This window comes from Lonchura striata, chromosome 11 (genome assembly GCF_046129695.1).
Source record: "Lonchura striata isolate bLonStr1 chromosome 11, bLonStr1.mat, whole genome shotgun sequence".
NCBI classification, from domain to species: domain Eukaryota; kingdom Metazoa; phylum Chordata; class Aves; order Passeriformes; family Estrildidae; genus Lonchura; species Lonchura striata.
This window is the reverse complement of record NC_134613.1, coordinates 3,353,186-3,381,145: the sequence shown is the minus strand read 5'-3', so window position 1 is coordinate 3,381,145 and position 27,960 is coordinate 3,353,186.

Genomic DNA, 27,960 nt, shown 5'->3' with positions numbered 1-27,960 from the left:
ATCACTCTGGGATGTCATACAGTTGCGCTGTGATGGCACAGAAGACTCTGGCATCACAAAGTCAGCCTGTGTCACAATCCTCTAGTGCAAGCGGGAATCATGACAGTTCATTTTCCCCATCTCAGAATTAGCAGAAGTAGATAGGCTTATCATGAGAAACCGAATGTGATAAACATGTTAGAAATGCAAGGCTCCAAGTTATTAGTTATTAATTTAATAAAAGTTATTAAGTGTACCAAATATAAACTTTGAGAAAAATGAAAAAAAGCCACTATAAAAAAAAGTCCGCGTGGAGCCCGGGATTGCCACCGGGTGAGACACAGGTTTGACAGCTGCAGCAGAGGGTCCTCTATGCTTCACACCGACCGTCCTGTCTGACCCATTTTTATACGATTTTCCTTGCCTGAGCCAGAGTCCCTTTTCTTCCTTTTTGGAGTGCATGTATTCATGTGGAGTTCTTTTCTCTGTGGCAAGTTGAACAATACAGGTCCGGAGAGTGATGAACACCTGTGTTTGCAGTCCCGGAATTCGGATTTGAGATGTACCTCCCTGATGGCTCTGACTATCTCGGTCTCGGATATTTATCGTGTATTTATCGTCCGGGTGTTTCTCGGACAACCTTGATGCATGATCCCTCTCCGGGCTGGCCACTTTCGTTCGCTTATAAATAAAATCCTCCCTCTCTTGTCCAGGTGGCTTTGACATGGTGTTGCAATCGCTGTTGCTGGCTTGTGCGATTTAAAACCTTCTTATAAGAGTATAATTTAACAGCACATAACTATAAAATAGACGACAATTTTATTTGCACGAATTATCCTACACACATATAACAGTCCTAATGATTCCTTGAGGCCTTGCAGTGTCACAATGTTCTCCATGGTTCCACAGGCCCCACAGTGTCATGTGACTCCTTGAAGAGAGCCTGACAGAAGAATGGTTGAATGACAAGGGATATGATACTGTAAAATTAATCCAAATAGGGAGGGCTACGTGACTGCTGCAAAGTTCGCATGACCCTGAAGAGTAGGTGGTGTGCAGAAAGCAGGATATTGAAACTGCTTGGTATGTAGAAATAGATAGAGAAGAACAAAGAAGTACTAAGCTGTTCTAACTGCAAGGCCAGCTGGACAGGCAGGTATCATTCACAAAGATACTTTTAAGATAATAGTACAAGTCACATAGCAACCAATCATGAGCTCAGCTTTTGCAATATGTATGAGCTAATTAACAAACATATATAAACTGTGTAATCTGTCACAATAAACTGAGACTTGATGATCATCATAGCATGAGGCTTGTCTCCTGCGGCACCTTCCAACAACTCCTCTGTTCCATGAGTCCTGCAATGTCACAATGGACCTTTGGACCAATGGACCATGGGGCTTTGCAGTGTCACAACGATCTCCTTTGGCTCCACAGGGTCACAATGGAGCACTGATTACAGGCAGCCTCTCTGTGTCACCCTGGAGCTTTGTTTCCGTGGGGTCTCGCAGTGTCCCAATGGAGCCTTGGTTGGATGGGGCCTCACAGTGTCACAATGATGCCTACATTCCACTGAGGCACACGGTGTCACTAGTGTTCCCTTGCTTCCATGAGGCCCAGCAATGTCACAGTGGTGTCCATGAATCCATGAGGACTCACAGTGTCCCAATGGTCTCTTGATCTCACATGGTCCCACAGTGTCCCAATGGTCCCTTGGTCTCACAAGGCCCCACAGTGTCCCAATGGTCACTTCTTCTCACATGGCCCCACAGTGTAACAATGGTCCCTTGGTTCCATGGTTCCTGGTCTGGTGCATTCCCCTCTCCCCTTCTCAGGCCGCCCTGCCAGCTGAGAAATGCTCACTGGGCCTGGGCCTTGGCCAGCAGCCCCTGGGCTCAGCTCCTCTGGAGCTCATCACAGACACTGTCTGCTCCAGGCTCAACCCTTCATTTCCTGGGGAGATGCCAAAGCCGGAATGGGAACAGGAGAGTGGTTATGTCAGTCTCGGGGGTACGACAGTGGCTCTGAATCAGAGGCGTTGCGGGGCAGAGCGAGGCCGAAGCATAGCCGGGGTTGGAGCAGAAGCGTTCACTCCCCCGTGATGATGCAGGCACGGACGGGACATGGCCAGGATGTAAAAATTCCTCAGGGCACGGTTCCGTCATCGTTCCTATGGCAACAGACAGCCCAAGCCCAGGGCTAATCCCTGTCAGTTTCAGACATGGCCAAATTAGAACAATTATTGCAACAAGAGTCAGTTTCTCCGATTGCAGGGATCGCAAACGTGAATCAGTTGTTAGGAGAAATGCCCAAAGGTTTATCAGGAATATTGCGGGATTTGCAAATGTAAATCAATTGTCAGAAGAAATGCTCAAATGTTTATCGGAAGTGCAGATTGAAGAGCAGAGTGCGGTTCCCACCTCAGCTGGTCAGGCGGCAGCGCCATCTAGCGGCGGAACCACAACATTGCAACAGGCGGCACAGAACTTGTCCGGTCAAGGCACTGCGCCACCCAGTGGTGGGACCGTGACATTGCAGGACTTTTTTCCAGTTTCTTATAAGAAAAACTCCAGGGTGAAAAAGGTCACATCTGCACGGCAGCAGGAACCTCCACTGACACCGGAACAGTGCGGGACTCAGGACACTTCTGCTGAGGTGCAGCAACGGGATGAAACGATATGCATCACTGCTTCGGAGAGTGTCCCAGCTTGGACAATTCCAAAATCAAGGTCTGACAAAATTTCGGGGCAGGGACAGTCAATTTTAATATCAAAGGGGGTTGTTGAATTTCTTTTACAATATTTAAGCACAGCCTTGGAGTCACAGCCAGAACTGTTGGTTCATCTTCCAAAAATTTTCCAAATAATGCAGGGCAGTCGTGTGTTCTCCTCCACAGCAGATGCTTCACTTTTCTCCAGAGACTCTCAGCCTTCATCTTCGCAGATGCTGCAGACGCCGTTGGTATCGGTGAGTGCTGCTGCACCAGAGGTGCAGCCACAACAGATGACTCCACTCTACAGGCAAGTACCCACTGAATTTACAGCTTTGCAGAGTGCAAAAGTGGACTGGCAGGACATTCGAGCAGAGTTGGAGAAAGAGAAAGGTTTATTACAGGGCTCGGGAAACATAATGATGCCAGTGAACTATGACGCTCAGGGCCAAAACCCGAGATGGGAACACCTGAATTGTGGAGCAATCAAAGATTTAGCTAAGGCCATTTGGGACAATGGGTTGTCATCACCATATTTCAAGCAGATGTTAAAAAGTATTTTTGGCATGTATGACTTAACACCATATGATCTTAAATATCTTGCAACATCAGTTCTTACAGACACCCAAGCTCTCATGTGGCAGAAGGCGTGGAGGAGATCCGTGGAGGAGCTGAGAGCCAGATACCAGGGCGGGCCAAATGCAAACCTCACCATGGTGCAGCTTGCTGGTGATCCTCCTGAGGACGGTCTAACTCAACAGGCGGTGAGGCTCCCGCATCACGTGCTCAGCAACATCAAAGAGGCAGCACGGAGGGCAATTCTTCAGATTGCTCCAACGGGGGTCCAGGACAACATCTACACGGAGATCAAACAGGGTCCTTCAGAGCCGTTTTCTTCATTCGTGGATCGTCTTTCTCAGGCAGTGGAGCGGCAGGTGAGCAAGGAGGGAGCGAAACCACACCTGGTCAAAAGCCTCGCGTTCTCCAATGCCAAGCCGGAGTGCAGACGGATCATCAGCATGATGCCGTACCAGGCCACCTTGGCAGACATGATCGAGGCGTGCAGCAAGGTGGGGACACCACAACATGTTGCTTCCATCATGGAGGAACACTTGGGGGATCGAATTGAAAAACGTGTTAGGGAAGTTCTTGCAAATTATGCAAAGGGCAACTCCAGTGCAGAGAGACAGTGCTTTGGGTGTGGGACACAAGGACATATTAAAAGGAACTGCCCACAACTTGCAAAGACCAACAAGCCACCAGACCTTTGCCCTCGATGCAGGAGAGGGAAACATCTTGCAAGTGAGTGTCACTCACAAACAGATGTGGATGGGAAACGTCTTCCGATTCCGGGAAACAGGAAAAAGAGCGCAAATCAACGCCAGTGCGCTCAGGCAAAAATCCTGGCGGTGACACAGAACCAACAGGAACAATCCTCGGGGAGAAATAAACAGACCCCCTCAGCAGAGCAATCTCCAAAATCCCCAGCGACCCAGACTTGGTACCACCCGGATTCCAATGTGTCTTGGCAACCTCCAAATTGACGTGTCTTTTGGACAATAGCCATGCAGTGATACCTACAGGTGTCACAGGGACTTCTTGGAAAAGGCAGGACTTTTTAAGAATGGCCAGGGACAGAAGTACTATCCTTGGACTTGTTGTTTATCCATCTTTGATTTCAGCAAACCATAATGAGGAGTTGATGGTCACGGCAAAAGCCTTGTAACCACCTCTACAATTCCACAAAACACACCGATTGCTCGAGCTATGGCTTTGCCATCTCATCCAGAAAGGCAAGCCATGCCGGTGTTCAACAAACGGGACTCTTTTCCTGGTGATCAAGCAGAGGTGCATGCATCTTGGGTGAAACATTTGAGCCGGGATCGGCCCATCGTTACTTGTCAGTTGACTTGTAACGAAAAGACAATTGCTATTACAGGGATGCTCGACATAGGAGCGGATGTTACAGTTATTTCATACATTTTTTGGCCTCAGGAATGGGACTTGGTTGCAGCTTTGGGTTCTCTCACAGGCATAGGGGGGAGTTCCCTGTGCATGCAGAGTGAGAATGCAATTGTTGTCACAGGCCCGGGAAAAAAGACAGCAGTTATCCGTCCTTTCATCGTGCAAAAGCCCATCACAGTGTGGGGAAGGGACCTTTTGGCACAATGGGGACTGAAATTAGAGTTGGATTTTTAACAGGGGTCACTGTGGCACTCGCCACTCTGAAATTGACCTGGAAAACAAATGATCCTGTTTGGGTGGATCAGTGGCCCCTGGAGTGGAGAAAATTGAGTGCGTTGAAAAAGTTGGTCCAGGAACAGCTGCAGAAGGGACACATCAAACCAACAGACAGCCCATGGAACTCCCCAGTGTTCGTCATTCGCAAGAAAACTTCAGGGTCTTGGAGACTGCTTCATGATCTCAGGAAAATCAACGAGGTCATCAGGACATGGGGCCACTGCAGCTTGGGCTTCCATCTCTCTCGATGATCCCAAGGGACTGGTCGCTTGTGATCATTGATCTCAAGGACTGTTTTTTCAGCATTCCACTTCATCCAGATGATGCTCCATGCTTTGCATTTTCTGTCCCAAGTATCAACAGAGAAGAACCTCTGCAAAGACACCACTGGACGGTTCTTCCTCAGGGGCTCAAAAATTCTCCAAGTATTTGCCAATGGTACGTGGCCCAAGCTTTGCATCCAGCACGAGAAAAACATCCAAAAACAAAAATTATCCATTATATGGACAATTTGCTCTTTGCAGCACCAACAAAACAGGAGGTGCAAGAGGTTCGTGATTGTGTGATTGCACAGGTGCAAAAATCAGGACTGGAAATTAGTACACCAAAAATACAGGAAATTGCACCTTGGAAATACTTGGGATGGAAGATCACAAAGCAAACGATAAGGCCACAGAAACTGGAAATCAACACAAAGGTCACCAATCTCCAGGACTTGCAACAGCTTTTGGGGAGATCAACTGGATGAGACCGATCATGGGAATCACCAATGATGACATCTCGTCATTGCTTGATCTTTTGAGAGGGGACAACAACATCAAATCTCCCAGAACTCTGACGCCTGAAGCAAAAAGAAACCTTGAAAAGATCACAGACATGATTCAGCAGAGACAAGCACATCGCTCTGTAGAATCATTGCCTTTTCATTTAGCGGTGTTGGGTGAAACAGCACAGTTATATGGGTTGATTTTTCAGTGGGATTTGTCTCAAGTGGACCCTCTTTTGTTGATAGAGTGAGTTTTTTTAGCTTAGAGGCCCTCAAAAACAATTCTCACAGATCTAGAAATGGTAGCACAGATTATTATCAAGGCGAGAACCAGGTTGCTGACAATGTCAGGCAGAGATTTCTCAGTTATTCATGGTCCTTTGAAAATAGTGTATTTTGAATGGGCGATGCAGAAATCACAGGATTTTGCAATTGCTTTGTTAGGATATCCGGGAGTTTGTACAATTCATTTTCCAGCTCACAGGATGCTGAATGTGAAAGTAAGTTTCAGGGAAAAACCAAAAATAAGCCAGGAACCAGTGGAAGGGGTGACAGTGTTCACTGACGGTTCGGGAAAAACTCACAAATCAGTAGTTACATGGCAAAACCCAAAAACAGGGGAGTGGGAATCAGACATTAAAATGGTACAGGGTTCACCACAAATTGTGGAATTGGCAGCAGTGGTCAGGGTTTTTCAATTGTTTCAGGAACCTCTCAATCTGATCACAGATTCAGCATATGTTGTGAATGTGGTCAAACAGTTAGAGGAATCACTTTTGAAACACACTGACAATGAAATTTCATATTTATCATGCATGAGGACAATTCTAGAAGGTAGAGAACACGAATATTTTGTTATACATATCTAGGCACATTCATCACTGCCAGGGTTCTTAGCAGAAGGAAATGCTCACGCAGACAGGCTCAAAATGACCATATCTCAGACATTGCCAGATATTTTTGAGCAGGCAAAATTGAGCCATGCTTTTTTCCATCAAAATGCACAGCCATTGATGGAATCCTTTCGCCTCTCTAAAAGTCAGGCAAAGGAGATCATCAGTGCTTGTCCAGACTGTCAGCTTGTGCAGCCTCCTGCATCTACAGGAACTGTCAATCCAAGGGGATTGCAGAGTCTTCAGCTCTGGCAAGCTGATGTCACAAAATACCCATCCTTTGGGAGGCTCAAAAATATCCATGTTTCAGTAGACACATTTTCAGGGGCGATTTTTGCATCATTACATACAGGGGAGACCGCAGAACATGCCTGCAGACACTTTCTACAAGCATTTGCATCACTCAGGGTGCCACAAGAAATAAAAACAGATAATGGTCCAACTTATACAGGCAAGGTGCTTGACAAATTTCTGAAAAAATGGGGAGTGAAACACACTTTTGGTATTCCTTATTCTCCCTCAGGTCAAGCAATCATTGAAAGAACACATCACACCCTGAAATCCCTTTTTGGATAAACAGAAAAGGGGAGAGGCAGGCACAACACCTTATATGCGGCTGAACAAAGCTCTGTATGTGTTGAATTTTTTAAATGGTTCATTCTCAGAGCCCACACCACCAATTGTTAGGCATTTTACAAACAGTGCACAAGCAAAGTTAAGGGAAAATCCTTTGGTTTTGATCAGAAATCCTGAATCAGGACAAATTGAAGGTCCATTTACATTAATAACTTGGGGCAAGGGTTTCTCTTGTGTTTCCACACAGTGAGGACCGAAGTGGGTGTCGGCGAGGTACGTGAAACCTTTTCGGGTGGAGACGCAGGTGGACACAGACCCGAGGAGCAAAGAAGAGAGCACGCAGACGGAGGCAGACAACAACACTGCAGACGTCTTGTCAGACAACGATTGATTACCCAGAGACTTGGGTTTTTTTTCAGGTAAATTAAGTGTTATTTGAGTGTTGCTGTATTGCAGGGTTTTTCACAGAGGTTGGAGACATGGACATGGAGTTTAGACAGGCAGTGTTCATGTGTCTCTTTTGGCTGTTGCTTTGGGCAATGAGACAGACTTTCCCATGAAACAACCAAGGGAAAATGTGTGGGAAACTTTGGCAAAGGCAGCGGGTCTGGACAGTATTTGTCTGACTCATTCAAAGCCAGGGAAACCATTTTCAACATGTTTGGTAGGTGTGCCAGTGAAGGAGTGGCCAATTCCAAAAAATATCCCTCCAAAGGTTTTGAAAACTTTTTCAGATCCTATGGAAGGATGGCATGTTTGGACGCAGTACCTCCCTGTGCCTCACCTGGAACCCCCAGAGTTAGACATTTTTGGGTCAACAAAAATGAAATACTGCATCAAATTTAATCCAGTGGGAGTGGCAAAGACAGATAATCATACAATAGATGTCACTCCAAATCAGCCTTTTTATAAAAATGCATCATCCTGGTGCAATTACACCAAGGTGACGAGCAAATCATCCCTTCAACACCCAGCCACTTTACCGAAGGGAGTGTTTCTGATTTGCGGGGACAGAGTTTGTCCTGCTATCCCTGCAAAAGTCAAGGGCAGTCCATGCAGCATTGGGGAGCTCTCATTGATAACACCTGATTTGAAAACTTTAAAGGAGCAGACATGCAAAGAAAAAAAGATCCTTTGATCAATAGAGTCCGAATTGTGATGATGATGTTTATACCTGGGACAAGGCTCGGAGAATTGCAGTTGCAATTTTCTCGCCCCAAACAGCATCAGGGGTGGCCTTGACACAATTGGACCACATAGCTTGCTGGTTGAGCAAACACAGTCGTGCCATTTCGTCTGCACTGAGTGACATGTTAACAGATATCAGCAGTGCAAGACAGGCAGTGCTTCAAAACCGGGCAGCAATTGATTATTTGTTGCTGTCACATGGGCACAGATGTGAAGAATTTGAGGGGATGTGCTGCATGAACTTGTCAGATCATTCAAAATCCATTCATGAAAAAATAAAACAGTTAGAAAGTAGTATCACCAAGTTGAAAAAAGTAACAGGATCCTGGTGGGATGATTTCTTTAACCTTTTTGATCTCTCACCAGTGTGGAAAGAAATTTTTAAAATAATATTTTACATTCTTATAGGGCTTGTAGTTCTTCTGCTTGTTATGCCATGCATTTTCATGTGTATTCTAAGGGCCTTGAACAAAGTGGCAAAGCAGGTGTTTTTGGTTCAAACAGGGAGGGGAGATGTGGGAACTCAAAATGTCTCTCAGACATTTTTAGAGGTTCCAGGCCTTGGTCAGAGGAACTCTAGACCCCAGCAGGCAGCTGGAATCAGCTGTGATTTTGAGTTTGAGCCATGGAATGAATTACCAACTTTTAAGGTGGAAAAATCAGTCACAAAGCGTTAGATACTATAGTAAAAGTAGTTACAAAGTAGAGGGAATTTTTTTTTTTTGGTACAGGGGGTTTTAGCACATGTACAGGGGGGTTTTACTTTGTACATGGGGGTCAGAAGTTCTAAGATGGAGGAAAGTGGGCTGTTCCTGTTCTTCCTCCTTCTTCTTCCTTACATCCATGTTCTTGGTGATGTTGGCACTCACAGATTGGTTTAGAGTAGAAAAGCACTTGGGAATATAGGTAGTAGGTATTGGGGAATAATTGTAAACATGTTATACGTAATATATCTTATAAAAGATAGCAGCAGCCCTGGGTGGGGAGGGAGAAGAAGAAGACACCGGACAGTCAGGGTGTCAGGAGTGTGTGCCTCTCTGCCCGGGCCGCTGATCAAACAGCCGCAGCCCGAGAACATAATCTGTTAGATAACTAGCAATAAATTGTCTTGAGACTGAACAACAAGAGACTCTGGAGTTTTTCTTTGGAAGCACTGGTTGGAAGAGAGACTTTACTGCCACACGAGACCCCAAACCAAACCCAGGGTTATCACAACTTGCAAATCCAATTAAGGGTAAGGACCATCCCACGAGATAAAAAGATAATAGTTCAAGTCATGAATTGACCCACTGGGGAATCCAAGGTTTGTGCGACCACTTTTTATGGGAAAATTTATGTATTGGAGTGTATGACCTGGCAAAGGCAGTCACAAGTGGATGTGCGATTTGCCTGAAAACTGACCAATAGGTAATGAGAAAAACAGCACATGGGGGAGGAAAACTTGCTTTAAGACCTTTCCAAAACATACAAGTAGATTTCAGTAAAATGCCCTCTGTGCAGAGGTACAAACATTTACTAGTGATTGTAGATCATCTCACTCACTGGGCAGAGGCTTTCCCAATCAAAAGAAGTTGCAAAAATAATCTTAGAAAATATCATACCTCGATAGGGGCTAGTCAGTAACATTGACTCGCACTGAGGTCCACATTTTGTCGCTTGAACTTTGCATCAAGTAACAAAAGCCCTGGGGATAAGGTAGAGATTGCACACCCCATGGCATCTTCAAAACTTGAGAAGGGCAGACAGGATGAATAGAACTCTTAAAAATGTAACAACCAAATTAATTAAAGAGACAAAAATGAATTAGCTCAAATATTTACCTCTTACTCTCTTGTGCATCAGAACAAGACCTCGGTCCGACATAGGGGCTTCTCCTTATGAAATAATGTTTAGACTCCCTCTTCTAATCACCCCTTTCAGTACTGCAGATTATTTAGAAGGGGAGGCAGCAACTCAAAAATATTTAAAAACCATAAGAAAATCCCTAGAAGGCCTCAGAAAGAAGGGGTATCTCCCCCAAACCTCCCCTCTGGATACCAATGCCCACATCAGTCCTGAGGATTGGGTGTTAATAAAATCCTAGAGCACCACCACTCCACTAACCCTCAGATTTGAAGGACCTTTCCAGCTATTCAAGAAAAAGGCTGAATCAATATCACCAGAGTAAAAGGATCAGTGCCACCCCCAGACACCAGACCACACCCAACAGGGTCACCCAACTCCTCTTGTATATGGACGGTAATTAGGGGACCAGAAGACTTAAAATTAACTTTAAAAAAAACTTGCTAGAAGCTGATATACAGTAAGGTAGTGATAACCATTTCTGAGTTAAAGTACCACAGTAAAAGTTTAAACACTTTGTAATTCTTTAATAAGTGTCCTTTAGCCAAGCAAGTCAACTGAAGAAATTTTTAGAATATTATTCAGTCTTCCGTTGCTTCTAGGAATTAAGAGAATTACTCAAAGAAGGTAACCCTCAAAAGCCAGAGACTGTAAGTTGATGCGGGCTTAAGCCCAATCAAAGAAATAGTGGAGGCATTTATTATGAACAAAACAGCCTTGCTGAGACACTTCGGCTTAGGCTAAGTACTGACATTGAAATATTAATTAGCGAATTGCTCCTGGGAATCACCTACACCCCCACCCACACTACCATTCTAGGACTGGGATGCAAAATAGAGAGACCAGTGGAATCACGGGAGGGGGTTTTGGGGATGAAAACACCCCTAAGTGGAAGGCTGGGCACAGTGGAGGGGGCTGGATGGGTGCGCTGCTTGGGGAAAAGGGAACCACATCCCTGGTCTGTGTCTGACCTGTCACCATAGCCTGCAGGGGACCAGACTGGACTGGGCTGTGGGAAGCAGGAACAAAGGAACAACTCTTCCTGGTGTTCCCAGAAGGGAAGGACAGGGGACAGCTGCTGCTGCACTTTGGCAGCAGGCTCTGCACATGCCCTCACCCTTCGGCTACCAGGACTTCAGACACAGACTGCACACCTCTTCACCTCCGGCTACCAGTGTGCCACGGAGACTCCAGGGAGTGACTCTGCAGCCTTCTCGCCCTTTGGCTACTGGGAAAAAGCTACAACAGCGGGGGTGAGCTCTGTATTGAGCTCCCTTGCTCTGCTGATCTTTTGAATAAAGAGCTGAATATTAATAAAGGCATGAGCCCTCTTTACTACATGAAGCCCCCCAAAATTCCACTAAAAAGCCCCAAAATCCCCTAAAAATCACAAGAAGAGCCTCCAGAACCCCAGAGAATCCCACAAAATCCCAGTGGAACCCACTAAAATTAAAAACAAAAAACCCCCCAATAATTTCAATAAACCCTTTAAAAATAACCCCTTCCAAAACGACAATAAAGTCCCTCAAAATCCAAAATTCCCTACATCCACAAAACCCCCTCAAAACCCAATAATTCTCCCCGAAAACTCCAAGAATTCCCCCTTAACTCCCAAGAAAAACCCCCAAAGTCCAAAAACACCACAAAAATCCCCCCAGATTCACTGGGGGCTGTCCTGGGTCAGGGGGCACTGGCCAATGGAAAAGGGGCCACTTCAGGGGCCCTTGGAAATTTTTGGGGGAGGGGGTACCATGGAAGACCCTCCCAAAAATGGGGGCAGAGGGAACCCCTGTAGTGCCCTCTCCCCCCGAATCCCCCAGACCCCATTCAGGGTGGGCCTCAGACTGCCTGGGACCCCCAAATCTCCATAGGACCTCCTCCAGGAACCCCAAATCTCCCCAGAGCCCCTTCAAGTTTGGTCCAGGACCCCCTGAGAGCCCCCAGACCCCAATTGGGCCCAGCCTAGGATGTCCCCTGAGACCCCCCCAGACCCTTCCCAAGACCCCACCCAGGACCCTTCCAGGACCCTCCAGACCTCTCCCCAAACACAACCTGGGACCCCCCAGCCTCTCCCCAGATCCCTCCAGGACCTCTCCCAAAAACCCCCAACCCCCCCCAGACCCTCTCTGGGACCCTTCCAGATCCCCCAAAGCCCCTCCCCAAAACCTCCAAAACCTCCTAGGACGCCACCAGGACCCCCCAAACCGCTCCCCCAACTCCGCCCAGACCCTCCCAAGACCCCCCCTCCAGGCCCCTCTCAGGACCCATCCCCACCCCCCAGGTCCCCCCACAATGCTCCAAGACCCCTCCCCAGACTCTCCCTGACACCTCCAGGACCCCTCAGGATCCCCCACCCAAGAGCCCTCCAGGACGCCCAGACTCCCCCGAGGACTCCTCCATGAGCCATCCAGGACCCCCCAGAGCCCTCCCTAAACTCCCCCCGGCTCCCTCCCCAAAGGCCCCCGATGCCCCCAGGACCCCTCCCCAGCCCCCCCAGCCCCTCCCAGCCCCCGGCCCCTGTGCGGAGCCCCCTCCCCAGCGTTGCGGCCCCCGCGGCTCCCGCGGCTCCCGCCTCTCCCAGCGCCTCCCCCGCTCTGGCAGCGCCGCCCGCAGGGCCCGCCCGAGCCCGGGGGGCGGGGCCGCCGGGGGAGGGGCGCCGCTCCCGGCTCCCTCTGATTGGCTGCAGCCGCGCGCTGATTGGTTGGTTCGGCACGGGGCGCGCCGCTATTGGCTGGAGGAGCCCGCGCGCGCGGTGCAGGCGGGAAATTGTCAGGGGAGCGCGGCTGAGGAGGGGCTGAGGTGGGGCCGGGGAAACTGAACGGGGGGTTTGGGGCGGCTCGGGGAGAAATTGGGGATTTCTGGGGAACTGACAGGAAATAGGCGTGTGTCTGCTGGGTTTGGGGGAATGAGGGGGCTTTAGGGAGCTTTGGGGGGAGCTTGAGAGCTTCTGGAGCGTTCTCCGTTGGGTTTAGGGGGATCTGAGGGTAATTGCGGGGGTCCGAGGGGACTTTGGCGGAGTTGTGAGAGGAACTGGGGGGATCTGGGGGTTCTGAGGTGGCTCTGGGGTCAATTTTGGGGTAAAGTGGGGGGATCTGAGGGTAATTTGGGGGCTTTAGGTGGGTCTGGGGTGGATTTGGGGCTCTGGGGACACCTAAAGGGGTGCCAGGGGGTGAAGGGGTCGCAGCCCCCCAGACGCCCCCTGAAGCCCCCCTGTCCCCACAGAGGGGTCCCGGCCCTGGCGGTGCAGGACCCCCGGCCCCAGCCCAGCATCTCCATCAACCACCTGAACCGGGACACCAAGGAGGACGGGGATGGCTGGGGGGTCCTGGGGGCTCTGAGAGTGTCCGTGCCTGTCCCCAGGGGCTCAGGCTGTCCCCTGGGTGTCCCCGAGCTGGAGAAGTCCCTCTGCGCCGTTTCCTCGCCGTTTGGGCAGATTTTGGACATTTTGGTGCGGCGCAGTCTCGGCCTGCGGGGCCAGGCCTTCCTCACCTTCAGGGAGATGAGCAGCGCCACCAACGCCCTGCGCTCCCTGCAGGGCTTCCCCTCCTGCGGCCAACCCGTGGGGAGACAGCGACTGGGGGAGTTCTGGCACTGGGGAAAGAACTGCAATGCTGGGGAAAAACCGCCAAACTCTGGCCTCAGATACCCCCAAAGTCCAACTTGGAATCCCACCAAATTCATTCACCCTGAGCACCCCAAAGCTTCCCTTTCTATGACAAGCCCATGGTAAGACAGAAATGCTGGGTGAAATCCTGGAATTCTCATGGAAAAAACCCAAAATCCTGAGGAAAAAAAACAAACCCAACCAGGATTCCCCCCAAAATCCCATCAAGAATCCCTGAAATTGAGTTGGAAACACCCCTAAATCCAACCAGGAACCCCCCAAAGCTTCCCCTTCTATGACAAGTCCATGGTGAGACCCAAATCCTTGGGAAACTCCTGACATTTTGTGAAAAAATCCTGAAATTCTGGGAGAAATCCTGAATTCCTGGGGGAAAAACTCAAAATGCAGCCTCAAATATCCCCAAAATCCAACCAGGAACCGCCCCAAAGTTTCCCCTTCTACCAAATGCCCATGGTAAGAGTAGAAGTCCTGGGATTTTGGGAACAATCCTGAAATTCTGGGAAAAACTCCAAAATCCTTGGGAAAAAACCCAAATCCAGCCTCAGTTATCCCTAAAATCCACCCTAATGCCCCCCCCCCCCCCGCCCCCCACCCGCCAAAGCTTCCCCTTCCGGGACAAACCAGTGGTAATAGCAGAATCTTCAGGCAAATACCCAAATTTTGGGAAAAATCCTGTAATTCTGGGACAAAAGCACAAAATTCAATTGGGAACCCACCCAAAATCCGTCCAGGAGCCCCCAAGAATTCACCCTGAATCTCCCAAACCTTCCCCTTCTACCCCACAGTGAGACCCAAATTCAGGGAAAAATCCACAGACTCTTGAAAAAACAGGAAATCTTGGGAAAAAGCCTGGAATCTGGGGAAGAAACGGAAATCTCACCAGAAATCCACCCCCCAATCACCTGGGAATGACCCCAAATCCCTGCTGGAACCTCCCCAATTCCTCTGAATTACCCCAAAATCCTGCTGAAATTCCCCGAATTCCTTCTAGGACTTGCCAAAACCCTCAAAAACGTCCCTGATTGCTTCTGGAACTGCCCCAGATCCATTCTGGAGCATCCCCAAATCCCTCCGAACTTCTGAAAATCCCTTGGAAGACCCCAAAATCCCTCTTGAAACTCTCCCAGATCCCCTCAGAATTCCCCCAGACCCCTCAGAAAGCCCCAGATCCCCTCTGGAGCCTCTTCCAGATGCCCCCAAAATCCTCGGGAACAACCCCAAACCCCCCGAGCCGTCCCCAGCTCCCCCCGGAGTGATCCCAAATCCCCCCGGAGCCAGCCCAGGTCCCCTCTGGAAGCTCCCCGAGTCCCTCGGGAAGCCGCAGATCCCCGGGAGCCGCCGGGCAGCGCCGGGAAAGCCCAAAGCCCCGCGGCAGTGCCGCATCCCGGCCGGAGCTGCCCCGGGAGCCCCGCGGGGCCGGGGCCGGGGCCGGGATGCGCCGTCCCAGCGGATCCAGCGCGCCCGGCCGGGCTCGGCCAGCGCGGCCCAGGGCAGGGAGCGCTGGTGGGGCGGGAGCGGGAGCGGAGCGCGAACGGGACCAGCGCAGAGCCAAGGGGGGAGAGGCCCCGGCCCCACAGAGAGCGGGGCCGGAGCGCGGGGCCGGGCGGGGATGGCTCGGCGATTGTCCCGGGCGATTCGGGCACTCGCAGCGATCTCTGCGGGATTCTTGGGCTGCTCCTGGGAGGTTTGGCTGGGATTTTGAGGGAAGTTTTCGTGGGGATTTTTGGGGTGGATTTCCTCGCACTTCGGGTGGGATGTGATAGGACTTGGGGGCATTTTTTGGGGAATTTGAGAGGGGTTTGGTGGGATTTCGGCGCGGATTTTTTGAGTGTATTTGGTGTGGATTTTGCGGGGGTTTAGGGAAATTTCGGTCGGATATTTTGGGTGATTTGGTGGGATTTTTTGTGTGGATTTTGTGTGATTGGGGGATTTTTGGCTGCATTTTTGTACAAATTTTTCTCTGTGGATTCTGTGGGATTTTCATGGGGATTTAGTGGGACTTTTTGTGGGATTTTTGTGTGGCATTTAAGGGGATTTTGGGGGCGATTTTTATGGGGATTTTGAGGGATTTCTGTGAGCCTTGGGGTGATTTTTTGTGGATTTTTTTGGGTGAGTTTTGTGGGCTTGTGGGTGGAATTTTTGTGGAGATTTACCTGGGATTTTGTGTGGTTTTTCTGGCATTTTCAAGGAATCTACAGTGGAATTTTTGTGGGAATTTTATGGTATTTTTGGTGGGATTTTTTGTGAGGATTTTGAGTCGATTTCTATTGGATTTTGGGGAGTTTTGGGGGATTTTTTAGGAAGATTTTAGTTGGGTTTTGGGCGTTTTGGGGGGGATTTTTATGGGATTTTGGTGATATTTTTGTGGGGGATTTTTAGGGGATTTTTGTGAGGTGGTTATTATTACTATTATTATTATTATTATTATTATTATTATTATTATTACTATTATTTTGGTGGGATATTTTGTGTTTTTTCTCAGGATTTTGGTGGGATTTTGATATTTTTTCTCAGGATTTTGGGCAGATTTTGTGTTGTGTATCCAGAGTGACTTTGGGCAGATTTTGGGCCTGGCTGGGGCAGCTTTGGGGCAGCTTTTGGGCTTTGTCTCCCATTTCCCCCAGCTGTGGGAAAGCCCCGAAGCACATCCTGCTCCTGCCCCAGCTCCCTGAGCAGCCCCAGGAGCTGATGCTCCCCGTGCTCCTCAGCCAGGGAGATCTGGGGCAATCCCGGCATTCCGGCCAGGATTTGGGGCACTGCGGGATTTTGGGGCTTGGGGGTCAGAGGGTGAAGGGGGCTTGGGGCTGGATTTTTTGGACAATATCAGGATTTTGGGGGATATGTCTGGGGTTTTAGGGGAAATTTCTGTGGTTTTGGGGGAAAATACCAGGATTTGAGGAGGAGGCAATACTGGACTTCTTAGGAAGGAAATATCTGGATTTTTGGTGGGAAATTTCTGTGGGTTTGGAGACAAATTTCTGGATTTTTAGTGAGGAATTTCTGAATTTTTTTAGGGGGGACTTTCTAGGGTTTTTTGGGGAGGGATTCCTGCATTTTTTTGCGGGGGGAATTTCTGAGAGCACCCGGTCTCGTCTGATCTTGGAAGCTAAGCAGGGTCGGGCCCAGTTAGGACTTGGATGGGAGACCACCTGGGAATACCGGGTGCTGTAGGCTACATTTTCCTCCTGAGAGGGGTGCATGGTTTTCCTTGGGCAGTGGTGGCGAGGGGCAGGAGGGAAGGGGCAGGTGGGCCTTGTGTGTTTTTTGTGCCTTGTGTGTGTTTTGTGGGCTCGGGTCTGTCTCGCGATTCCCTTGTGGGCAGGGGTGGCCCGGTTGGCCATTTGGACTCCCCGTGTGGTTGTGGGAGTGTCTGCACTGGGATGGCGCGTGCTCGAGAGCGCTGCTGAGGGGCTGCCAGGTGCCCACAGCTATACCACTCTGAGAGCACCTGATGTCGTCTGATTTGGGAATCTAAGCAGGGTCGGGCCCAGTTAGTACTTGGATGGGAGATGGCCTGGGAATATTGGGTGATGTAGGCTTCTTTGCTGCCTGCTGGCCAGAGGTCCAGCGGTGCGTGGTTTTGCTTGGGCAGCCATGGCGAGGGGCAAAAGGGAAGGGTCAGGCGTGCCTTGTGTGCTTTTTGTGGCTTGTGGGTGTGTACTGGGTTTGGGTCTGTCTCTAGATCCCCTTGTGGGCAGGGGTGGCCCTGTTGGTCTTGTCAAGCCCCTCTGGGGTTCTGGGCTTCAGCCCGAAGGGTTCTGTGGTGGGTTGAAGGGCGCTGCTGAGGGGCTGCCAGGTGCCTATGGCATACCGCCCTGAGAGCGCCCGGTCTCGTCTGATCTCGGAAGCTTAACAGGGTCGGACCCTGCTGCTGGTGCGGGCAGCAAGGATGATGTCAAGGATGACAACCTCTTGCACCACCTGACCACCGGCAGGCTGAAGATGATGGACTTTGATTCTGACATCTCCTTCAAAGTCAGGTTCCACAGGGAATTTGCTGATGAGTGCACACACAGGGGATACTCCAGATTTGGGCATTGCACAGTCGGGACGGGAACCAAGGGTTCCCCCTTTGCTGGAGCGGATGCAGCTGATCCTTCAGTCGGCTGCCAGGATGCTTTTGGCAGGGCTGGAGGGATGGGCTGGGGTGGGTAAGAAGTGGGAGTGGGCTCCTGGCCCTGCCAACAGCCCCCAGCACCCACCGTGCCCAGGGCTGGGCCTGGGCAGAGGCAGCCAGCCCCACACAAACAAACTCCCATGGTGAGAGCAGAGGTGGGACTCCAGACCCTGTGCAGGGGCTGCTTTGCTTTGCAGGCAAGGAAGGGCTTGGGCTGCTCCACTGCCCTTGTTCACTTTGGGATCACCATGGGGGGCAGTGCAGGGGGAAAGGAGAAAGCCTGGGCTTCCCTCACCTGTGGGTGAGTTTTTCCCAGGCATGCAGGGGTTGGGCCTTCCTTAAGACCCTGACAGAAATAAGATTTTTGACCTTTTTTCTTGTTCCCCTTTTTGTCTGTAATCTACTTTAAATAATTTGATGTTTGTTTTTCTCGAGGAAGCATTTCAGGTGGGGTCCAGTCTGGATCAGGAAGTGCTTGGGAGCAGCTGCGGCGTGGATGGGCTGTGCCCTTGGAGAAGGCTGAGGGCATCGTTTGGGAGCAGCTTTTCTTCCAGCGGGGGATGGCGTGAGGTGGGTCCTGTTTGCTGGGGATGGTGGGATCAGAGCTTTGGGAAGATGGCAGCGAGCACAGGAGCGTCCTGCTCTGGACAGCTGCTGAGGGCTGGAGGTGCCGTGGCTGGCTGCAGGCTGGGCACATGTCCTGCCCTCCTGCTCTGCTCCCAAAGGCAGCAGTGATGGGCAGCTCTGGGCACAGCTCTGGCACGGCCAGCATGGCCTGGGCACCGCGGGCGGCTGGGACAAGGGGACAGGAGCCTTCAGCTGACGGGGCTTTCTGGTTTCTCTCCTTGCATCCGGGCTCTGCGGGTGCTGAGGCTGCTCTGGGCTCTGCCAGGGCCCTGCTGGAGCTCAGCACCGGGCTGCAATCAGCCAAAGAAGAAATGGGGTGCCCTGCAGCACAGACTTGCTTGAGCATTTCAGCAACACAGCTCAAGTTTGCAGGGTGTACACCTCCAAGGAAAAACATGGCACCACCCAAGAAATAAACTTGTTCAATATCTCCTGAAATGAAAGCAATCTCAGATGACCCCAAATTACTTTTTGCAGCTTGCTCAAGCTGTAGCTCAGCCCTTCTCTGAACTGTTCTCTCCCCGACCTGCCTTTTACTTCCCAACTGCTCCCTCTTTTCCCCCAGAGAGTTCCCAGCCCATTCCAGTCTCCATCACACTGTTGCCTTCCTTGGTGCCCCTCACCATGAGGAAGGCCAAGCCCCAGGCTTATGGACTCATCCTGTCACTGGCTGAGGAGCAGCAATGTCTCAGAGGCCTGGTGGGATTTTAGTGTCATTGAGAGCTGCTCTCCAGCCCTCAGCTCTCCTCACTGCTGTGTTCCCACTCCATTTTCCTCGTCCTTGCAGCAGGATGAGCTCTGTGAATCCCCTTGAGCCTCCCCACTCTTCCCAGCCCATGCACCACCTCAGTTAGGCTGAAGCTGCAGCTTCTCTGTCTCCTCTGGCACACCAGTGCAGTCCCCTGTGCGGGGAGCCCCAGCCCCAGAGCCCAGCACTCAGCAGTGCATTCGGGGCTGGAGCAGCTGCCCTGCAGCCCTGCCTTGGCTCTTTGTGGCAGGGAATGCTCCCTGTTTGCAGCTGTCCCTGCAGGATGGCCCCAGGGCAGAGCCCAGCCGGGCTCCCACTGCAGCCCCTGAAGCTTGGGGCAGACAGTGGTCCCAGAGCTGAGGTTCACGGGGAGCACCCGGAGCTGTGCCTCGCACTCTGTTGCCGTGTGTCACCGTGCAGGCTGGCTTGTACTGGGTGAATGTACCAGCCCTGGTTTGACTAACAGGGGCCTGGCTCATCACATCTCTCCCAAGGCTGCAGGCATTCCCTAGGCCAGAATCTGAAGGGGCACAGAGATTAGACCAGTGAAATCATCCAGACTGCATTTTTCAAAGGCCCTTTAGAAGGAAGATCTTGAGAATAAACGTGCTGTTTGCCACATGAACATTGGGGTGAGTGGTCTCTTTGGCTCCAACCCATTTTCCTCCCCGAGCCAACGTTACCCACTCCCTCACACGTCCCCCCCGTGCCTTCCCACTGCCTTGTCCTGTCAGGGCTTCCGCAGCCCCTCATCCCTTCGTGGCCCCGTCCCCTCAGGGTCTCCCCCAGCCTGGCCAACCTGCCCCATCAAGAGGCACCTGGGAGCCCTCAGCATTCCAGGCAGCAACACACGGGCAGGAGGACACGGATGGCGCTTCCTGCCTGGGACAGGGCTTGTGGCCATCTCCAGGCACCGCTCTCACAGAGATCCCCACAGCTCCAGCCCCTGCCCATCTGCTCTGTGGGCAGCACAAAGGCTTCAGCAGAACCACCAAAGGCCAAGGGGCTTCTGGCCATTTTCCCTGCAACCCTGCATGCCTGGGCAGCTTGCTGAGCCCAGGAACCCTTTTCTCCCTCTTCCCCTAGGCCCTGCAGAGCCTGGGCAGCAAAAGAAAGATCCTGGGAGTCTGTCTATTACAACACATCCTATATTTCTATGCTAAAGAAAAACAAAAAAATGGAAAGAGCTATCTTGAATAAATGAAACATTCCTGCTGGCTCGAGTGGCCCCAGCAGACAGAGCCTCTGGGATCAGCTCTCTGCAGAGCTGCAGCAGCGCAGCCAGCCGAGCCCCGACAGACGAGGCCGTCTCCTCCATGCCCTGCAGAGCCGATCATGCAGGCTGTGGAAGCGGGAATATCGAGCTCTCTCTATTCCCTGGAGGACAGACAATGTTTGAACTGCCAGGCTCGCAACGGCGACACTGATGTCATTGGCCGTGTCTTCTAGGGCTGAAAGAGAGAGGAACAGCGCCATGGTCAGTTCCCGCATCTGAGGGGACCCGAGGAGATCCCTGTGCCAGGGCCATCCCTGCCGGCTCTGGCCATGGCCAGCAGGGAGCAGGGACCAGCTGGATCAGCCCAAAGCTGCTGGCCACGAATCCCCCAGGTGCCCTGAAAGCTCTGTGTGCTCTGTCCACGCCGCCCCTGGTCTGCACAGGGAGCAGAGCCCTCCACAGCCGGGGCAGGGCTCGCAGCTCCCCCGCCAGCCCTCGCGTGCAGCCCGCTGCCCTCACTCACCCTCACAGATGAGATGGAGCTCTTCCTTCCTCCCCCTCAGGTACCGCCCGGCCGTCCCTGGGAACACAGAGCCTGTCAGGCCCAGCGGCACAGCTCCCTGCCAGCGGCGCCGCCCGCCCTGTGCCCACACGCCCTCCTGGCCCAGCTCGTGGCTCACCCATGAACCTGACGGCCGCCTCTCGCAGGGGCTCCTGTGGGCTCTGCAGGTAGGGCAGGGCCCGGCGCAGGTGCTCGGCCACGCTGCTGCTGTCCTCTGCCAGCTGGAGAGAGCGACAGGAGGGAAGGGTTGGCCCCGCAGCCCCCCGGGCCAGGGCTCCATGGGCACCCGGCTGGGGCCGCAGGAGCCTGGAGCAGAGCCCGCGCGGCCTCGGGCTGCAGCAGCGGGCAGGGGCACAGCTGCCAGCCCACACACCGAGCACCGCGCTCAGGGGCTGCTCCAGGCTGGGGCTGCGGCTTCCCGGCCCTCCTTACCAGGATCTCAATGAACCTCCACAGTTTCTACTTCTTTACAGGTTTTTCAAGATCTCTCCTGTTTAAGAATTTGGCCACACAAAGCAGGGTTTCCCAAGAAGCCTGGAGAGCAGTAGAGACACGGAAATGGCCCCACAGCCCAGGATCAGCATCCCTGTGCCAGGGCCAGGAGGAGGATGCAGCCTGCCAGGCGCCAGGGCAGGAGGCAGCCGAGCCCCCTCCCAGGGCGACAGCAGCAGCCCGTGAGTCCTCACCTCTGCCACACTCTGATTCTCATCATGGCAGTGGAAGAAGAGTGGGAGCAGGCTGTGACACACTTGTGTCATCAGGAGCTTTTTCTCTTCTTCTACTACAGCAGACAGTAACGTTCGAAAGACAAACATGGAGATCCACTGCACATGCCAGTCATCCTGTGTAACAGGAAGGAAACAAGACCTTGGCATCAGCTGATTCTGGCCCACCTTGGCGCAGGCCTGCATCTCCACAGGGCACCAAGTGTCTGGGCAGCAGCCAGTGGCCGTGGCTGAGGGCACAGAGCCTTACGTGTTCAAAGAGTGGCAGGAGCACCTTAGCCAGCTGCAGGGTGATGGGGCTGGGTATTGGGGTGTCATTATCCAAGAACAAATCACTAAGTAGAACAATGCTCATCCTGACCACATCACTATCATTTTCCTGCAGGAGCTCCCCGAGGCTTTCGGTCAGGCTCCGCATTCTTTTGGCCTGTGCGGAACAAAAGTGTGTGAAAGGCCACCCTGCTGCCACAGGGCCCAGAGGCCAAAGGCCTGTCCCGCAGCCCTCGGGCAGCTGAAGTGGGAGGCAGGAGAGCTGGGAGCGGCTGACCCAGTGCCTGAAGACCAGCAACTGCGTTCCCCAGCACCACGCTGCCTGCACGGCTTCAGCTGCTGCCCCCTCCTTACCAGCGAGGGATTATCCCCGACCAAGAGGAGGGCTCTCAGAACCTGGCGGCGCATCTCTGTGTGTTCACTCAGCAAGTGCCTCGACAAGAGATCCATGATGCTGTCACTGCATGCACTCAAGTCCAGGCAATGCAGGACCTGAAAGGCACAGGGCAGTGACAGGGGACCCGGCCGGCAGGAGCCCAGAACCGCACAGGGCGGGGACCAGGCAGCAGCGCAGGGCGTGGGCACCATCCCAGGCAGCTGCGGCTACGAGAGGGCAGAGAGCTGGGAGGCAGTGCCGGCCTTCAGACTCACCTCCACAAGGAATGCCAGGGCAGGGAAGTGCCAGTATGGCATCTCTTTGCGGAGCAACTGAAGGAGACAGTCTAAGATGCTTTTACACAAGTCGATGGATTTGTTGCGCATCTCCCTGGAAGGCGGAAAATGGCACTAAGATGTGGCAGCAGCTCTCTGGCCTCTGAGAGAAACAAGCAACTTTCCCAGGCATCGCCTGAGAAAGTCTGAGAAGATCAGAGGAAAGAATGAAAAAACGTTCTTATCTTAACATGCTGCACCTGGCATTGTGAACATTTGGAATATGTTACGGAGATTTGTCTACCAAAATGTGCTTTCTTAAGTAACTAATGGTATAGTGTTTAGACTAGAAAACACATTAAATCAACCTATATCATAACTATCTATAAGAACAATGGGTTTCTTAATAATAATTATTATTGATCGGACCTCTGAAATACATGGAGTCAGTGATAATTACTGGCCGGGGGCCCGCTCCTACGACACTAAGACCCTGAGCCGGGGGAGGAAGCCCCTCCCAGGACAGACTGATGCAGTTCTTGTCTTTACTCCCCACCCTGCAGGGGGACCTGGGCCCTTTGAGATGTGGCTGCTGCTGGGCACCCTCCTCTCCCAGCCTTTCCCAGTCTGCTTGGCTGTCCCTCGTCCCTCTGGCCCATGGCCATGGGGACTGAGTGGGATATCCCAGACACAGAGCACAAATGCCGGGAGCAATGGGGAGAAGGGGGTCTCACCTGGCCAGCAGACCCACGGCATAAATGTGGGTGTCAGCACAGAGCAGCGTGTCCCAGCCACGCTTGCGCTCCATTGATAACACCACATCCTCATAGTCCATTTGGCACAGCAGGGACTTCAGGGTCCTCACTGCAAACCTGAGTGCAGAGCAAAGCCCGGGTCATACTGGGAGCACTGGCTCCTGCCCTGGCCATGTGGCAGGGACAGAAGGATTGGGATAGAGCACCTGTTGGGGCTGCTGGCAAGGCCGTGTTCTTCCTGGCATCCCTTCCAGAAGGTATCCACCTCCTCTGGCATCTCTTTGGTGCTGAAGAACACTTGGAAGAGCAGATGCACAAATAACTGCGGGAAATGCTCATCCACTATATCTGGGACACAGCGCTCCTGGAGGATCTTCCATATCACCACAGTTGCCTGCAAAGGACAAAGCCCCCCGAGGCAGCGTTCAGTGCCAAGGTGTCCGTGTGACAGGGCCCGAGCGTGGCAGGGAGAGGCCCAGAGAGACACAGGGGGAGCAGCGGGCCTGGTGGCCCTGCAGCTGTCCCTAGGCCAGCTTTCAGGCCAGTGCCTGAGGCAGGGAGATGCAGTGGGGGAAGGAGGATGGAGAGCTGCTGGACAGGTGGCCTTGGGGCCAGCAAAGTCCACTGGCAGAAACTCACAGCCAGGGCAAAGACACCCATTCTGTTCCCATCGCAGGTGCTCGTGCTGTGCTCTGGCCAGCTCCCCAGCACATCCAGGAGTATCTGCTGTGCCAGCTCTGCAGTCCAGGGTGTGCACATGATGGTCTTCCACATGGCCATGGCAGCTCTGCAGGGTTAGAGCTCTGTCTCAGGGCATCTCAGACACAGCACCGTGGTCTGGGCATCTCTAGAGGCCCGGGTTGACTGCCGGCTCTGCCTTTGCCCACTGCCCCTCTCCAGCAGCAGCCAGGCAGCCCAGCCCTGTGGGGACAGGCCCCTGTGGGACAACGAGGGAGCATGGCAGCAGGCTTGGGGCTGACATGCCAGGGCCTGGAAAGGGAGCAGCCAGAGGGCCCTGGGACTCTCTGTTGGTCAGAAACCTGGCCCAGGCTGTACAGGGCGATGGGTTGGGGTGAGCCCTGAGCCCTCTGGGCAGATGGGCCCCATACCTGTCACAGGATGGGGCCACACGCAGGAGTGTCATTACTGCCTCATTTGGCTGCGCTTCTGTGAGATACAGCAGGGCGTTGTCCAGCCTGTGCTCAGCAGAATCATTGGCCATGAGCCACTGGTGGATGTATCTCACCATGCCGGGCACCTGGAGAAGGCACAGGGAGACTTGGAAAGCTGCCAGAGGGATCAGCGTTCCCAGGGTCCCCAGAGAAGTGCTTCCCTTCCCGCCGCACTGCGATGGCCTCAAAGGCTCACAGGGGCCAGCACTAGTGGCTTGGAAAGCCATGTGACTCATGGGGCAATTGAAGCCTGGCCACATCTGCTTACTTGCTCTGCTCTGGGAACACCACTCTGCACAAGCAAATCCAGAAGGGCGGCACTGGTCTCATGTCCGAGGAGCTCTGAGTATGCTCTGAGTCCAGGGCTCATGACACTGGTCTCTTCCTGCCGAATCCCTGCCAGGGATGTGGTTCTCTTTTCCCCAACCAGCGCACCCATCCAGCCCCCTCCACTGTGCCCAGCCTTCCACTTAGGGGTGTTTTCATCCCCAAAACCCCCTCCCGTGATTCCACTGGTCTCTCTATTTTGCATCCCAGTCCTAGAATGGTAGTGTGGGTGGGGGTGTAGGTGATTCCCAGGAGCAATTCGCTAATTAATATTTCAATGTCAGTACTTAGCCCAAACCGAAATGTCTCAGCAAGGCTGTTCATAATAAATCCCTCCACTATTTCTTTGATCGGGCTTAAGCCCGCATCAACTTACAGTCTCTGGCTTTTGAGGGTTAGCTTCTTTGGGTAATTCTCTTAATTCCTAGCAACTAAGTGAGACTTAATAATATTCTAACTAAAACTTTCTTCAGTTGACTTCCTTGGCTAAAGGACACTTATTAAAGAATTACAAAGTGTTTAAACTTTTACTGTGGTACTTTAACTCAGAAATGGTTATTACTACCTTACTGTATATCAGCTTCTAGCAAGTTTTTTTAAATTAGTTTTAAGTCTTCGGGTCCCCTAATTACCGTCCATAGACAAGAGGAGGTGGGTGACCCTGTTGGGTGTGGTCTGGTGTCTGGTGGTGGCAGATCTTTTTCCAACCATTCTGTTCTGCTAGCTGTCAATCCCACCCGCAGCTTGAGCGCAACCACGAGCACGGCGGCCGTGGAGAGGGGTAGTCCTGATGGCCCCGGGCCGGCCCGGAGCCAGGGTAGACCTTTTGTCCCCCGCCACCGCTCACATCCAGGGCACTGCAATGAACCCAGCAGCCCCGGAGCCAGGGTAGACCTGTTGTCCTGGCCACAACACCTTACGGTCACTCAGCATCGGGGTAGACCTGTTGACCCTGGCCATGAAGGTCCTGCCACGAAGCAGGTGACCCTGGAGCTGGGTAGACCTGATAACCCTGGGCCGGCGCGGAGTTGGGGATGACCTGATGTCACCCGTCACTGCCCGTGGCACGGGCACCGCCAAGAGCCGGGAGTCCCCAGATCCTAGTAGACCTGATGGCTCCGGAGACGGGTAGACCTGATTGCCCCAGGCTTGCCTGGAGCAAGAGTAGACCTGCTGCCCCCTGACAACGCTTGCCGCAAGGGTGCCGACCCAGCACCGGCGGCCCTGGAGCCAGGGGAAGCTCACAGCCTCCTTACAGCCCAGAGCCGGACAGCTCTAGCAGCCCCATCCCAGCCCATAAACCGCCCACTTTCAAGACCAACACATATTTTTGTATTTTTCTGGGTTGTATTTCTTTTTTTGGGGTGGTTTTTTGGAAGGCAGGTGAGGTGTAGGGCTTTTGTTTTGGGTTTTCTGGTTTTGTTTTGGATTTTTGGGGTTTTTTTCCTTTGGGTTTTGTGTTTTGTTTTGATTTTTTTTGGTTTGGGGTTTTATTCAGTTTGTCTTTAGGGTTTTATTCCCCCCCATTTTCTCCTTTCTTGAAAGAATGGCTCTTCTATTTGCCTGGTATGAGAAACTTAGCCGAAAAAGAAATTTTCTTGGCAGATTTTGTTCAGTTTCCTTTATTATGCAGAGCACTCGTAGGCGAGCCGACGGGCAGCCCGTGCCCTGTGCTCGGGTCTCCTGAGGTGCAGAAGTGTCGAAACGGCGTCCCCAGTGCCCCCCGCCGCCCGTCCGGGAGCCGACACAGCCCTGCCCCGCAGAAGAGAATGTCAGCGGGGCCAGCGGGGAAGAGAAGCCCGTCCGTGCGGCGGAAATCAGCTCGCAGCCGCCGGCCCCGGTGCGACTCGGCCCGGCCCGGCCCGCCGCCGGCAGCACCGCCGGCAAGCGGGCGGCCGCTTTGGGGCCGGTTCCTTCAGGGCCCGCAGAGGTCTTCGGTGCTCGGAAGGAGCCTGGGGGGCCGCGGGGGCTCGGTGCCGAGGCGCCCGGGGCCGGCACGAAGCCGCCCGCCCTCGGGCCTCGTTGACACCGAGAGAGAGACAGACACAGGGACACACGCCCGGCTCCTCAGACACCACCGCTCCCCACCGCCCCCGCCGCTCCCGCTCGCACGGCCGCACACTCTCGCATCCCCTCTCTCCCCGCCCCTGCCCCTGCCCCTGCCCCTGCCCCTGCCCCTGCCCCTGCCCCTGCCCCTGCCCCTGCCCCTGCCCCTGCCCCTGCCCCTGTCTGTCGCGGCCCCCGCCCAGCCATGGTTGGGAGCGCCCCGCCCTGCCCCATCAGACTCCCTGGCACCGCCTGCAGACTTTTGCCGCCCCCGCCCGGTCTCTCCTTGGCCAGTTCGCACAGAGGCAGGGGTAGGAGGGTACTGAAAACTTTCTCTTCATGGCCAACATCAAAAAATGTGAATATGATAAATTGAATCAAGCAAAACCCTTCCCTCTGCATCCCTCTTGAGGGTAGCCAAAAATCCGGGCAGTGACATGGGGCAGGGAGCCCTGAGAGTGCCCAAGCTGAGCTGGATGGAGGAGGAAGAATGCGGCCCTGCAGCTGCTCCAGCACTGGAGACTGAAGAGGTGGTGCCGTTCCATCCAGCACAGGAGGGTGAGTGGCCGAGCCAGGCCACAGGGCTGGTGCCTTCAGCCAGCTTGGCTCCATCCCACCCCATCCCATCACACGCTGTCACATCCCATCCCGTCCTGTCCCATCCCCTGGGGACGTGCCCATGGACAGGACCAAAAAGGGGCCCGGGCAGACACCCCACAGTGGCCGTGCTCCATCCACCTGGGGCATCCTGGGGCTGTCCCTGCCTGGGGAGCGCAGGGCTGGGCTGTGTTCTCCGGCCTCTCCCGCAGACCCTCAGCCCTGGCTGCGCTCGCTCTTTCCCAGATGCAGCCCTGGACCAGACACAAGAGCAGGAACCCGCCCATGGCCGCTTCCACAGAACAGCACAGGTACCTGCAGCCA